The 12,756-nt window shown below is 39.8% G+C and overlaps 1 protein-coding gene across 1 annotated transcript in view; it reads left to right on the top strand.

The window, feature by feature from the left end:
• DNAH9 (dynein axonemal heavy chain 9) overlaps positions 1-12,756 on the top strand; it is a 326,432-nt gene that overhangs the window by 191,119 nt on the left and 122,557 nt on the right. The window lies entirely within an intron of this gene.

The following is a 12,756-nucleotide window of genomic DNA, read 5'->3' as shown; positions in this document are numbered from 1 at the left end:
ACAATATGGTACATAAATTGTGCATCTTCAAAAATGTGGGGTGTGTGTATCTATTTATATTTATATTAGTTAAAAAAAGTTATGCTTTCCTGGCTCTTAAACCAAATTCAGCATCTGCAAAACCACCTTTTCATCTGGGTTAAGAAAATAGTCAGTGAACAGATGTTCCTGAGCAAGATTTCTGCCTTCAGCTTTTCGTCATTTCAGAAAGCATAATTTTCCACCCCCTGGCTCCTTGACTAAACACCTTTTCGTTTGTAAAGTTCAAGGACCATGATCACCAAATACTTCATAGTCTATTCCATGTCATATAAAATACATTTCAGGATGGCTCCTGCCGTGCAATCCCTAGGAACTTCACTGCTTTGGAATCATCTTCTGCTTCAAATTGTGTGCCCTTCTGCTCCAGGCCATTTTACTATCCCTTCCATGAAGAGCCACTGGTCCCTGGTCCAGATCATGCACTAGCAGGCTCTGTGAACAAACTTTGATTTGCTTCTGATGAAGACCAGAGTCCCAGGTTCCTTACTGTGCTGGCTTCAAGCATTAGACTAATCCCACACTCTCAATTTTTTCCCAACATGCCCTATTTAAGTTATCCAGGAGTTTGCCTATTAACTCTTATAGCTTTTCTCCTCCAATCCAATACATTTTTCCCCTCCTAAATACTGTCTTTTTAACAGCACACCACCTTCTACAACAGTATTTCACCTACAACATTGCCTCATCTTTTATTATTTTACTAAATAAGGAGAGAGTGGTCCAACTGCCCTCCCACCCTGTAACTGTGCCCTAAAGTCTATTTCCTAAAACCATCAAAAATGGTAAAATTGTGCTCCCAAAGACTTATAGCTTTGTAGATGCCAGGCATATTGCCAGCCTCATCCTGTATATCAATTGGCTCCAATCCAGCCAGGTCACCTTCTCCTAAAATAATGTCTGAGACACAGAAGATGTTATACTTTTACCAATTGAAGTTTTATTCCTCTATTAAGTATTTTAAATCTTTCATTTAGAAAACAATGTTTTTGAAGTTCAGATGAATTTCTGAAGCCCTGCCCAGTGAAAACTTAATGCAATCAATCTGCTCCAAAATCATGGAGTTTCAAGCTCATATTTCCCTTTTAAGCTTTTATATAAAAACAAGATTTACATGCACATGTTAAAATAGAGATACAATTATAAGTAATACTTTTCTAATTTTCCTCCCCTTTTTTCTCAACCATTTTGACAGGGAGAATACAGCATATCTTAGTTCTAATTTTCCCTGTCAAATAAGTAATTTCTGTCTAGAGGTTAACTGACTGCCAGTCTAGGCAGAGCTACAGGGGTTCCTTATAACCTTCCTTAGTTTTTCAATTTTATGGGGTTGTGCAATCACTCCATTCTTGGATAACACAGTAGAGGCTATGAAACTGTACATCAGGCTATCTTGCCATCAGTTCACCCCTCTCTAGTTATCTACAAGTCCTGTTAGGTTGGAGATAAGGGTACAGTGAGTGAATTCCACTGATTCAACTCTCCCCCAAAAACATCTTCCTCAATGACCTAATGATCTCACACCATAGGTTATCTGGTTTCCTCCCACACTTCTTTAGTTCACTGTTTTATCCCTTGGATTCCTGACACCATTTCCAAAATCAAAACATGATGGTAATTCATCTCATAAATCCCACTTCTGACACCAACCAAATGTTTCCGAACCCATCATTATGCCAATTGCATTTCAGGTGGGTTACAGATTGATAGGAAGAAATCCTACACATGAAGTTGAAAAGTTAAATTCCCAGCTTAATTAGCAAAGATACATAATTGTATAAGAAGCAGAATCGCTACCGAGATCAGAGCAAATAAAGCATATCTTTGAGTCAATTCTCTTTGCTGCCAGAGTCCTTAATGGGGGGCCATGCAGCTGCCAGTGAAGCTATGCATGAAATGTTGGCCCTTGCTGTATCTGAAAAGTTTAATTCTTGCTTTCTCCTTATTGCCTGTGTAATAATTCCTGGAGAATGTACACTGGCCATTAAACCCAGGTATTTTAAAAATTCTTACAAAATTTGTTCTCTCTTGGTCCTTAAACCAAAATCAGCATCATCAAGGCCCCATCCTACTCTAGAGGGAGAAAATAGAATCATTCCCTGGCTTTCTGGTACTGGACACCTGTCTCCAGCTTTCCAGCATTCCAGAAAGCCCATTTTACTGCAGTCCCAGCTAAGAAGTCTGTGCCAGGTGTGGCATCTCTTTCTCATCTAACTCTGCCAGATTTCATACTTCATTTTACTTTAAAATCTTCCTTTTGCTTTCTTTTTGGGATTTTCCTTTTGCTTCTCCCTTGCCCAGGCCAGACCATTTTCCATCTGTTCATATATTTAAAACCTTATTAAACTCCCATGTTCCAGTCAGTAGGTGCTGTGCTCAAAAATGAGTATCACATAGCCTCTATGTAGTCTACTGGAATAGTTTATTGGGTCCCCTCTCTTGTAAAGTCATATGCCCCTCCAACTCTGCACCAGAGTATCCTTTATATATTTAGACCAAATCTCTTCTTGGTATATAGAACATTAAAAGATAACCTCATCTTCCAGTTGTTTTAGGCTTCGATCCAGGATTGACATGTTAGTGATCTGCACATATCACATGAGAATGTGGAGTCCAGAAATATTTGTAACCAGCCTGGATTCTGGAGCATCTGGAACTGGATTTCCTGATGGGACATCTATGCTTTACATATGCTGAGTTCTGGCTCAGTTTCCCTGAAAGGAAAAATGACAAAGTGTGGGGCAAAAGAGAACCTGTCATGCAGGCACTAGATCTAAGCATACTTCGTGGTCTCAGTGGATCTGTTTGCTAGATGTGTTCTCAAACCACAGACAGTGGAAATTTAAACCAGCACCTCATTGGTTTTCCAGCTGCCAAAAAGAAATGCCAAAAGGGTAATTCAAAAAGATGCTTAAGTAATCAGCCTTTTCTTTTCTTCATGGGGTACTAAATTCTCACACAAGTAGTTTGAGACTATGTCTCTTTACATTCTCCTACGTTGCTAAGCTCTCCCTCACCACCTATTGCCAAGAGATAATCAATTGCTACCAATTTTACCCCTTAACCATTTCCAAATTATTTATTATGGCTACCACTGATCTTTTCATCTTTTGCTTCAAAAAATGTAGATACTTCTTAACTCATCGCCCTACCTCCCAGGCAACTGCCCCTCTAATCCATTCTCCTCACTGCTTCCAAAAGAGTCTATCGAAACTATAATTTCTTCATTAGTTCTAACTGAGTGCAGGATAAAATCCTTTTGTACAGAAAAAAAGTGTCTTTGGCCTGCTTCCTTCCCTTCTTGCTAACCTCACTCCCCTCACTGTGATCTAGTAATTCCTAACTCCTTGAGATAACATGCTGTGCTGTTTCCTGACATCCTTACTTACTCACGGTTTCTTTTAAACCTCATGCTCTTCTCCTTCTTTGTCTAGATTAACTTTTACCCATATTAAAAGACTTATTTTGGGTGTTATGTCTCTAGGAAATCTTTATTGATCTACTGTCACCCCGAGGAATGAGAAACATCCCTCCATGTTTCTATAGCACTCAGTGGTTGCACACACCACCATTGTATTGAAACAACATCGTAAACTTAAGAAAGGCAGAGACTAAGTTGTCTGTTGTTGGTTAACTTTTTGTTATTAAGTAATCCAGAGGTGCAAAAAACAAGGGTTAAATACCTACCACCCAACTTATAAAACAAAACAATACTGATATAATTATAACCCTCTGGTAGAGACTGTGTTGTTTTCATCATTTATACTGTCAGCACTTAATGCATCTCCTGGCCCATAATTAGCATTCAGGAGGTATTCATTGAACTAACGGGCGTAATATCATGAGAATGATGTGCTATGTTGCATGTTAGGTATTGCTATTGGACATGAACTTTGAGGTTTCCTGCCGTGTGGAGAGAGGGGCAGGGATACTGAGAAAGTCACCACACTCCCTTGTTTTTTCTCCCTTGAGACCAGGGAAATGTTTTTGAAAAATGTTAGACCTTGATGGGGTCAAAGCCCTTCAGCCAGTGTGAAGCCAGCTGGTTCATGGAAAATCTAACCCTTAGTTTTGCCCTTTTTATCACCAAACTCCAACTAACCAAACCATCTAAAACCATCAGGATCTCCTCCCCCAAAAGCAGCTGTAGCCTCTGAGAATCCCAGACTAACAGAGAAGATGATGACTAGTCTGAGGTACAAAATATTAGGACATGTTAATGGCCACATGAAGCCTGCAAGTGCTCGGAGGCAGAAATAGGGTTTCCCAGCTTTAGGCCTCAGGAAGAAACTTCAAATATTGAAGTAGCCTCTGCCTCTGTTCACATCACAAAATCCCCTCGGCAGTTCGGTCTCCTGCTTCCAGTGTGACTACCTGCATCACGCAGTAAGTGACAGGAAGATCGTCATGAGAAATTGGGAGAACAAATCTGAAAATGCAAACTTTGCTCCCACTTCAGAGGTGTTTATCCGTAAATGTTCCATCTGATGATCTTCCTCTGCTGAGTTCTTGGGATCTTGTGACAAACACCACCATCATAAGAATATGGAAAAAGTCTCTAAAATGTTCTGGAGACTTTCAACATCTTGGCACTAAGGGTAACCACGGTCAGCAAACTTTTTCTATAAAGGGTCAGAAACTAAATATCTTCAACTTTGCAGACCATAGAGTTTCTGTCACGACCACTCAACTCTGTCATTGTAGGGTGAAAATAGCCAGACGATGCCTAAATGAATGAATGTGACCGTGGCCAATAAAAATTTATGTATGGACAATAATATTTCAACTTCATAATTTTCACGTGTCATTAAATATTATTATTTTAACTTTTTTCAACCATTAAAAGTTGTGAAAACCATGCTTAGCTTGCAGGCTACACAAAAAGAGGCAGCCAGATTTAGCCTGTAGACCAGTTCGCCTCCTCAATATCCAGCTTTTCTATGCAGAACACTGAAAGGACATAAATCCTACATATCTCAAACAAGAAAAAGGTGACTTTATTATTACAGATAATGAAACCAAAGGAAATCAAAGTTCTCACTTCGGGGCTCTAAGATATTACTAGATTAGGAAGTGCTGATTATCAGAGAGGCGAAGGAGAAAGGAACACAGACCACTAGAGGCAGTCAACCCCTTAAGCTGGACGAGTATGGCTCATACCAATTCTATTGGAGTGTTTCTCTTTTTAAGATTGCCCTGAATTCCTTAACTCCCAACACATGCTAAATACCATTTCATTGTCCTAGCAGTCTTCTCTGATCCCTATTTTTTATCGAATGAAGCTGAAATGGGTTATTCCATTAATAAGACCTTGCTTTTGCCAAGTTATAGCACAGGATATTTTATATGCATGCTATGAAGTATCTTAATGAATGGAAATTAAATCAAGTTTGCCCAATTAAAGGAAAAAAGTAAATGATCATTTTCATGATAATCTCTTTTTTTTATTTTGACCTTTTAAATGAGTAACTCTAATTAGTATAAAACTCTTCATAAACTCTTGGCTGGATTAGTGTTGTCAAACTATGAAGGCCAGAATTTGTTGGAAATTTGGCATGGTTTCCTCCAGATACAGTAGTTCTAAGAAGTGTGGCGATTTCAATAACAAATAGAATCATAATTCCCATCACTGTGATTAGTTACAGACCATTTGCCAAACCACCCATCTGTGAGGACCTCACCCAAGTCCGCAAAAAAGTAGCATGGGTAGGGTGGCCCCATGGCTTCTTCCATCTTGAACATTTCTATGACATGTTGGTTACGGAACATGTGGGTGCAGAGAACTTTGCTGGGGAGCTTGTATGTGATTCCAGGTCCACACAGCTTCAATAGCTACCTCAAGCCTTGTTCTGGAAATATGAGGGAGCTTTTCTGATACCCATAGAATATCCTGGGGTGAACCACATTCACTTTACATCATATCCAGTGTTTTCAAGATTTTAACTCTACCCATGCTTCCTTCATGCTTACCTCCCTCAATCTCATCTCTCTCATTGAGAAAACTTGTGTCGTTAGTATTAGCCTCACAACTACGTTTCTACCTCCCAGTCTGTCTCCATTTCTTTAAGTCAGCTCCTTTCCTCTCGCATTACCATCCCTCCTTTACAAGGCCAACTCTTCCAGCCAAGCTAGAAGCCCACTCCCTGGTTCCTAATTCAGTATTTTTGCTCTTGTCCATCTCTTCTTTCCCTTTCTGATTCTCCCTCACAGTTTTCACATTCTCACCACCTACATTACTTCTTCCCCTTTATGTTTTTCTATATTTCTTTCCAAAATATTTTGGATATGCAGAAAGCAATCAAAGAAACACCCATGCAATTATGAACAATGTTGCCAAATAGAAATTTCTGGTGTGCATGTGCAAGAGTTTCTTTACAATTTTTAACATAGATTACTAAACTGTCTGGTATGTGCATTTCAACTTTATTAAAAAGTGCCAAGTTGCTCTCCAGAGTACTTGTACAAATTCACTCTCTATGTGATTACCTGTTTCCTCATAATCTCACCAACACTTGGTTTATCTGACATATTAACTTTCTTTTTTGAGGAATATTAGCCCTGAGCTAACATCCACCACCAATCCTCCTCTTTTTTTTTTTTTTTTTTTTTTTTTGCTGAGGAAGATCAGCCCTGAGCTAAAATCTATGCCCATCTTCCTCCACTTTATATGTGGGATGCCTCCCACAGCATGGCTTGATAAGCAGTGCATAGGTCTGTGCCCAGGATCCAAACTGGTGAACCCCGGGCTGCTGAAGTGGGGTGCATGAACTTAACCACTACACCATCAGGCCAGCCCCTGACATATTGACTTTTGCCAATGAGCATGAAATGGAATCTCATTGTTGCCCTTTCCCTTATTACTTGTGACATTGGAGCATCTTTTCAAAAGTGTATGAGCTATTTGTCTTCTGTTAGTTGCCTATTTTTTTAATTTTATTTTTTTATTGCAGTAACATTAGTTTATAACATTATATAAATTTCAGGTATGCATCATTGTATTTTGATTTCTGTGTAGATTACATCATGTTTACCAGCCAAAGACCAATTACAATCCATCACCACACACATGTGCCTTTTCACTCCTTTTGCCCTCCTCCCTCCCCCCTTCCCCTCTGGTAACCACCGATTCAATCTCTGTCTCTATGTGATTGTTTGTTGTTGTCTTAATCTTCTGCTTATGAGTGAGATAATACAGTATTTGACTTTCTCCCTCTGACTTATTTTGCTTGGCATAGTACCCTCAACGTCCATCCGTGTTGTCACAAACGGCCGGATTTCATTGTTTCTTATGGCTGAGAAGTATTCCATTGTGCATATATACCACATCTTCTTTATCCATTCGTCCCTTGCTGGGCACCTAGGTTGCTTCCAAGTCTCACCTATTGTGAATAATGCTGCAATGAACATAGGGGTGCATGTATCTTCATGCATTCGTGTTCTCATGTTCTTTGGATAAATACCCAGCAGTGGAATAGCTGGGTCATATGGTAGCTCTACTCTAAATTTTTGAGGAAACTCCATACTGTTTTCCATAGTGGCTGCACCAGTTTGCACTCCCACCAGCAGTGTATGAGAGTTCCCTTCTCTCCACATCCTCTCCAACACTTGTTATTTCCTGTTTTGTTAATCGTAGCCATTCTGATGGGCATGAGGAGATATCTCATTGTAGTTTTGATTTGCAGTTCCCTGATAATTAGTAATATTAAACATCTTTTCATGTGCCTGTTGGCCATCTGTGTATCTTTTTGGAGAAATGTCTGTTCAGATCTTTTGCCCATTTTTTAATTGGGTTGTTAGTTTTTTTGTTGTTGAGATGTATGTGTTCTTTATATATTTTGGATATTAACCACTTATCAGATATATGGTTTGCAAATATATTTTCTCAATTGTTAGCTTGTCTTTTCATCTTATTGGTGGTTTCCTTTGCTGTACAGAGGCCTTTTAGTTTGATGTAGTCCCATTTGTTTATTTTTTCTGTTGTTTGCCTTGCCCAGTCAGACGTGGTACTTGAAAATATGCCACTAAGACTGATGTCAAAGAGTATACTGCTATGTTTTCTTATGGAAGTTTCATGGTTTCAGATGTTGCATTCAAGTCTTTAATCCATTTTGAGTTAATTTTTGTGTATAGTGTAAGATAATGGTCTACTTTCATTCTTTTGCATGTGACTGTCCAATTTTCCCAAAACTATTTATTGAAGAGACTTTCCTTTCTCCATTGTATGCTCTTGGCTCCCTTGTCGAAAATTAGTTGTCCATAGATGTGTGGGTTTACTTCTGGGCTCTCGATTCTGTTCCATTGATCTGTGTGTCTGTTTTTGTGCCAGTACCATGCTGTTTTGGTTACTATGGCTTTGTAGTATATTTTGAAATCAGGGAGTGTGATACCTCCAGCTTTGTTCTTTTTTCTCAGCATTCCTTTGGCTATTTGGGGCCCTCTGTTGTTCCACATAAAGTTTAGGATTCTTTGTTCTATTTCTGTGAAAAATGTCACTGTAACTTTGATAGGGATTTCATCGAATCTGTAGATTGCTTTAGGAACTATGGACATTTTAATGATGTTAATTATTCGAATCCAACAGCATGGAATATCTTTCCATTTCTTCATGTCTTCAATTTCTTTTGACAATGTCTTACAGATTTCAACGTACAGATCTTTCGCCTCTTTGGTTAAGTTTATTCCTAGATATTTTATTCTTTTTGTTGCAATTGTAAATGGGATTGTATTCTTAATTTCTCTTTCTGCTACTTCGTAGTTAGTGCATAGAAAGACAACTGATATTTGTATGTTGATTTTATATCCTGCAGCTTTATGGTATTCATTTATTATGTCTAAAAGTTTTTTGGTGGATTCTTTGGGGTTTTATATGTATCAAATCATGTCATCTGAGAACAGTGACAGTTTCACTTCTTCTTTTCCAGTTTGGATCCCTTTTATTTCTTTTTCTTGCATGATTGCTCGCCTAGGACTTCCGATACTATGTTAAATAAGAGTGGTGACAGTGGGCATCCTTGTCTGGTTCCTGTTCTTAGAGGGGTAGCTTTCAGTTTTTCTCCATTGAGAATGATATTGTTGTGTGTTTGTCATGTATGGTCTTTATTGTGTTGAGGTATTTTCATTCTATACCCGTTTTTTTCAGAGTGTTTATCAGATATGAATGCTGTATCTTGTCAAATGCTTTCTCTGCATCTATTGAGACAATGATGTGATTTTTATTCTTCATTTTGTTAACATAGTGTATCATGTTGATCCATTTGTGGGTGTTGAACCATCCCTGCATCCCTGGAATAAATCCCGCTTGGTCATGGCGTATGATCTTTTTAATGTATTGTTTTATTCGATTTGCTAATATTTTGTTGAGGACTTTTGCATCGATCTTCATCAGTAATATTGGCCTATAATTTTCTTTTCTTGTGTTGTCCTTGTCTGGTATTGGTGTCAGGGTAACGTTAACTTCATAGAATGAGTTAGAAAGCCTCCCTTCCTCTTCAATTTTTTGGAAGAGTTTGAGAAGGATAGGTATTAAGTCTTCTTTGAATGTTTGGTAGAATTCACCAGGGAAGCCATCTGGTCCTGGACTTTTATTTTTGGGGAAGTTTTTGATTGCTGTTTCAATCTCCTTACTGGTAATTGATCTATTCAAATTCTCTATTTCGTCTTCTTTTTGTTTTTTGTTTTAGAGATTGGCCCCAAGCTACATCTGTTGCCAATCTTTTGTTTCTTTCTTTCTTTTTCTCCCCAAACCCCCCAGTACACAGTTGTACATTCCAGTTGCAGGTCCTTCCAGCTCTGCCATGTGGGATGCCACCTTAGCATAGCTTGATGAGTGGTGCTAGGTACGCGTCCAGGATCTGAACTAGCGATCCCTTGGCCACCAAAGTGGAGTGTGCAAACCCAACCGCTCGGCCATGGGCCAGCCCCTCTGTTTCTTCTCAATTCAGTTTTGGAAGGTTGTATGATTCTAAGAATTTATCTATTTCTTCTAGATTATCTGATTTGTTGGTGTATAACTTTTCATAGTATTCTCTTATAAGGTTTTGTATTTCTGAGGTGTTCATTGCAATTTTTCTTCTTTCATTTCTGATTTTATTTATTTGAGACTTCTCTCTTTTTTCTTGTTGAGTCTAGCTACAGATTTGTCAATTTTGTTTATCTTTTCAAAGAATGAGTTCTTCATTTCATTCATTTTTGTCCTATTGTTTCTTTATTCTCCATTTCATTTATTTCTGCTCTGATTTTTATTATTTCCTTCCTTCTACTGATTATGGACTTCGTTTGTTCTTCTTTTTCCAGTTCCTTTAGGTGCACTGTTAGATTGTTTATTCGGGATTTTTCTTGTTTGTTGAGGTAGGCCTGTATTGCTATGAACTTCCCTCTTAGAACTGCTTTTGCTGTGTCTCATACATTTTGGCATGTCATGTTTTCATTTTCATTTGTCTCCAGGTATTTTTTTAATTTCTGCTTTCATTTCTTCATTGACCCAATTGTTGTTCCGTAGCATTTTGTTTAATCTGCACGTATTTGTGGCATTTTTTATTTTCTTCCTGTAATTGATTTCTAGTTTCATACCATTGTGGTCAGAAAAGATGCTTGGTATTATTTCAATCTTCTTAAATTTATTGAGACTTGTTTTGTGGCCTAATATGTGATCTATCCTGGAGAATGTTCCATGTGCATTTGAAAGGAATGTGTATTCTGTGGTTTTTGTATGGAATGTTCTGTGTATATCCGCTGATCCATTCTTCTGTATCATCTACTCTGCTATTGAGTCCCTCTAGTGATTTTTTTCATTTCCAGTATTGTGTTCTTCATTTCTGATTGGTTCTTTTTTATATTTTCCAATTCTTTGTTGAGGTTCTCACTGAGTTCATCCATTCTTCTCCCAAGATCAGTGAGCATCCTTATGACTCTTAGTTTGTACTCTTTGTCAAGTAGATTGCTTATCTCTGTTTTGTTTAGTTCTTTTTCTGGGGTTTTGTCCTGTTCTTTTACTTGAAATATATTCCTTTGTCTCCTCATTTTGCCTCTTTCTCTGTGCTTACATCTGTGTATTAGGTAGGTAGGCTACATCTCTCAATCTTAGAGAGGTGGCTTTATGTAAGAGATGCCTTATGAGGCCCAGCAGTGTGCTTCCATCTCATCACCAGTTCCAAGTGTTCCAGGAGTGTCCCCTGTCTGGGCTATGTGTCCTTCTATTGTGGTAGGGTTTCTCTTGCTGCAGGTGCCCAGGAAGGCTGGGCTGTCCCCCTGGCTGGCTGGTTGTAATGTTCAGGTGCGTGTGGATGCTATGGATCCTTCAGTCACTTTATTGGGCGTGGGGAACCCCAGCAGAGTTGGCTGCAAGTCTAATAGCACATTCCTGTTGCAGTTTTTCTGTTGAGTAGGCTCCCAGCTTGGCTGGTTGCTAGGCTCATGGGCTTATAATTGCTTTAGGTCTCTGGCCTGCAAGGTTCTTGTCAGCTCTCTCAGGATTGCAACTGAGTGGGGCTGGCCCCAGGCATGGGAGCACCCAACTGTTTCAGGCTTTGGAAGGTGGGGCCAATCCCTCTGTGACTGTTTGAGAAGCACAAGTCTGCTGCAGCTGTCAGACCCCACCACCCACAGAGCCACACACCCTGTCAACACAGTCCTGCCCCGTGTGTGTGCCCTGACCTACTGAAGTGGACCCAGTTGCCCTACTGCAGAGGTCCCACACACTCCACCAATGCCCCACACACTCCACCTGCCCCTCACACATGCCCTGCCCCGCAGAGATGGACCTACTCATCCAGCTGCAGAGGTTCCAGTCACCCCACCTATGCGGGCACACAAGTTGCCCAAGGGCTTGTGGGGCCAGTCCCTAGGGCAGACTGCCTGTCCTGGCTGAACTGGATTAAATCCATGCTCTAGTGAGTGGGGGAACTAACAGGCCAGGGGAAGAATTTCAATGGCATCTGCCAACATCTGTGTCAGCACATCTGTACTAGGTCACAATAATGGCTGCCACCAATGTCTCAGTCCCTAGAGAGGTCTCACCTCTCACCCAGATGCACCCAGAGCCTATCAAGTGAGTCTCCTTTCACCAAAGGACTGTGCATCTTTCTTTCTGATAATTTTAGGTTGCTTTCTGAAATAGGTAAATTGGTATGTGGGCCCTTTAAGAGCAGGCTCCTTTTCCCCTTATGTCTGATATCTTTTCTGGGGGTAGTCCCCATTGTAGTTAATAGCCAGTGAAGCCTGATATTATGACACTCGTTTCAGTTGTGCTGAGTCTCAAAGGTGCTTATAGTGGTAATTCTCTCCTGCTCAGATCCCCCGCTCTTCCAGGGAAGGCTGTGTACCTCAAGATTGCTCCTGGCCAGCCATGAAATGCTGTGGCTCAAAGGTGGCTCTTTTCTCTCCAGAAAAGAGTTTCTGCTGCGTCTACCTCAGTCAGCACTGTCCCTTGTTGCAGGGGTTCTTTTTATCCAGTTTTCAGTTCTCTCTCAGGGGTCATTGTTCCAAGAACAGTTGTAAATTTGTTGTGACTGTGGGAAGAGGTGAGTTCAGAGTCCACCTATGCCGCCATCTTGACACTGTCTTGGTTGCCTATTTATATAGTTTGCCCTTTGCTCTTGGGTTCTTTGTCATTTTCGTATGGATTTGTAAGAGTTCCTTGTATATTCTTGATACTAACTCTTTTTTCATTGCGTGGGTTGTAAATATATTTTTGAAGTCTCCACCTGACTTTTGTCATGC

Source organism: Equus asinus, chromosome 13, assembly GCF_041296235.1.
Source record: "Equus asinus isolate D_3611 breed Donkey chromosome 13, EquAss-T2T_v2, whole genome shotgun sequence".
NCBI classification, from domain to species: domain Eukaryota; kingdom Metazoa; phylum Chordata; class Mammalia; order Perissodactyla; family Equidae; genus Equus; species Equus asinus.
The sequence above is the reverse complement of the archived record's forward strand: the minus strand, read 5'-3'. Positions and strand labels throughout refer to the sequence as shown.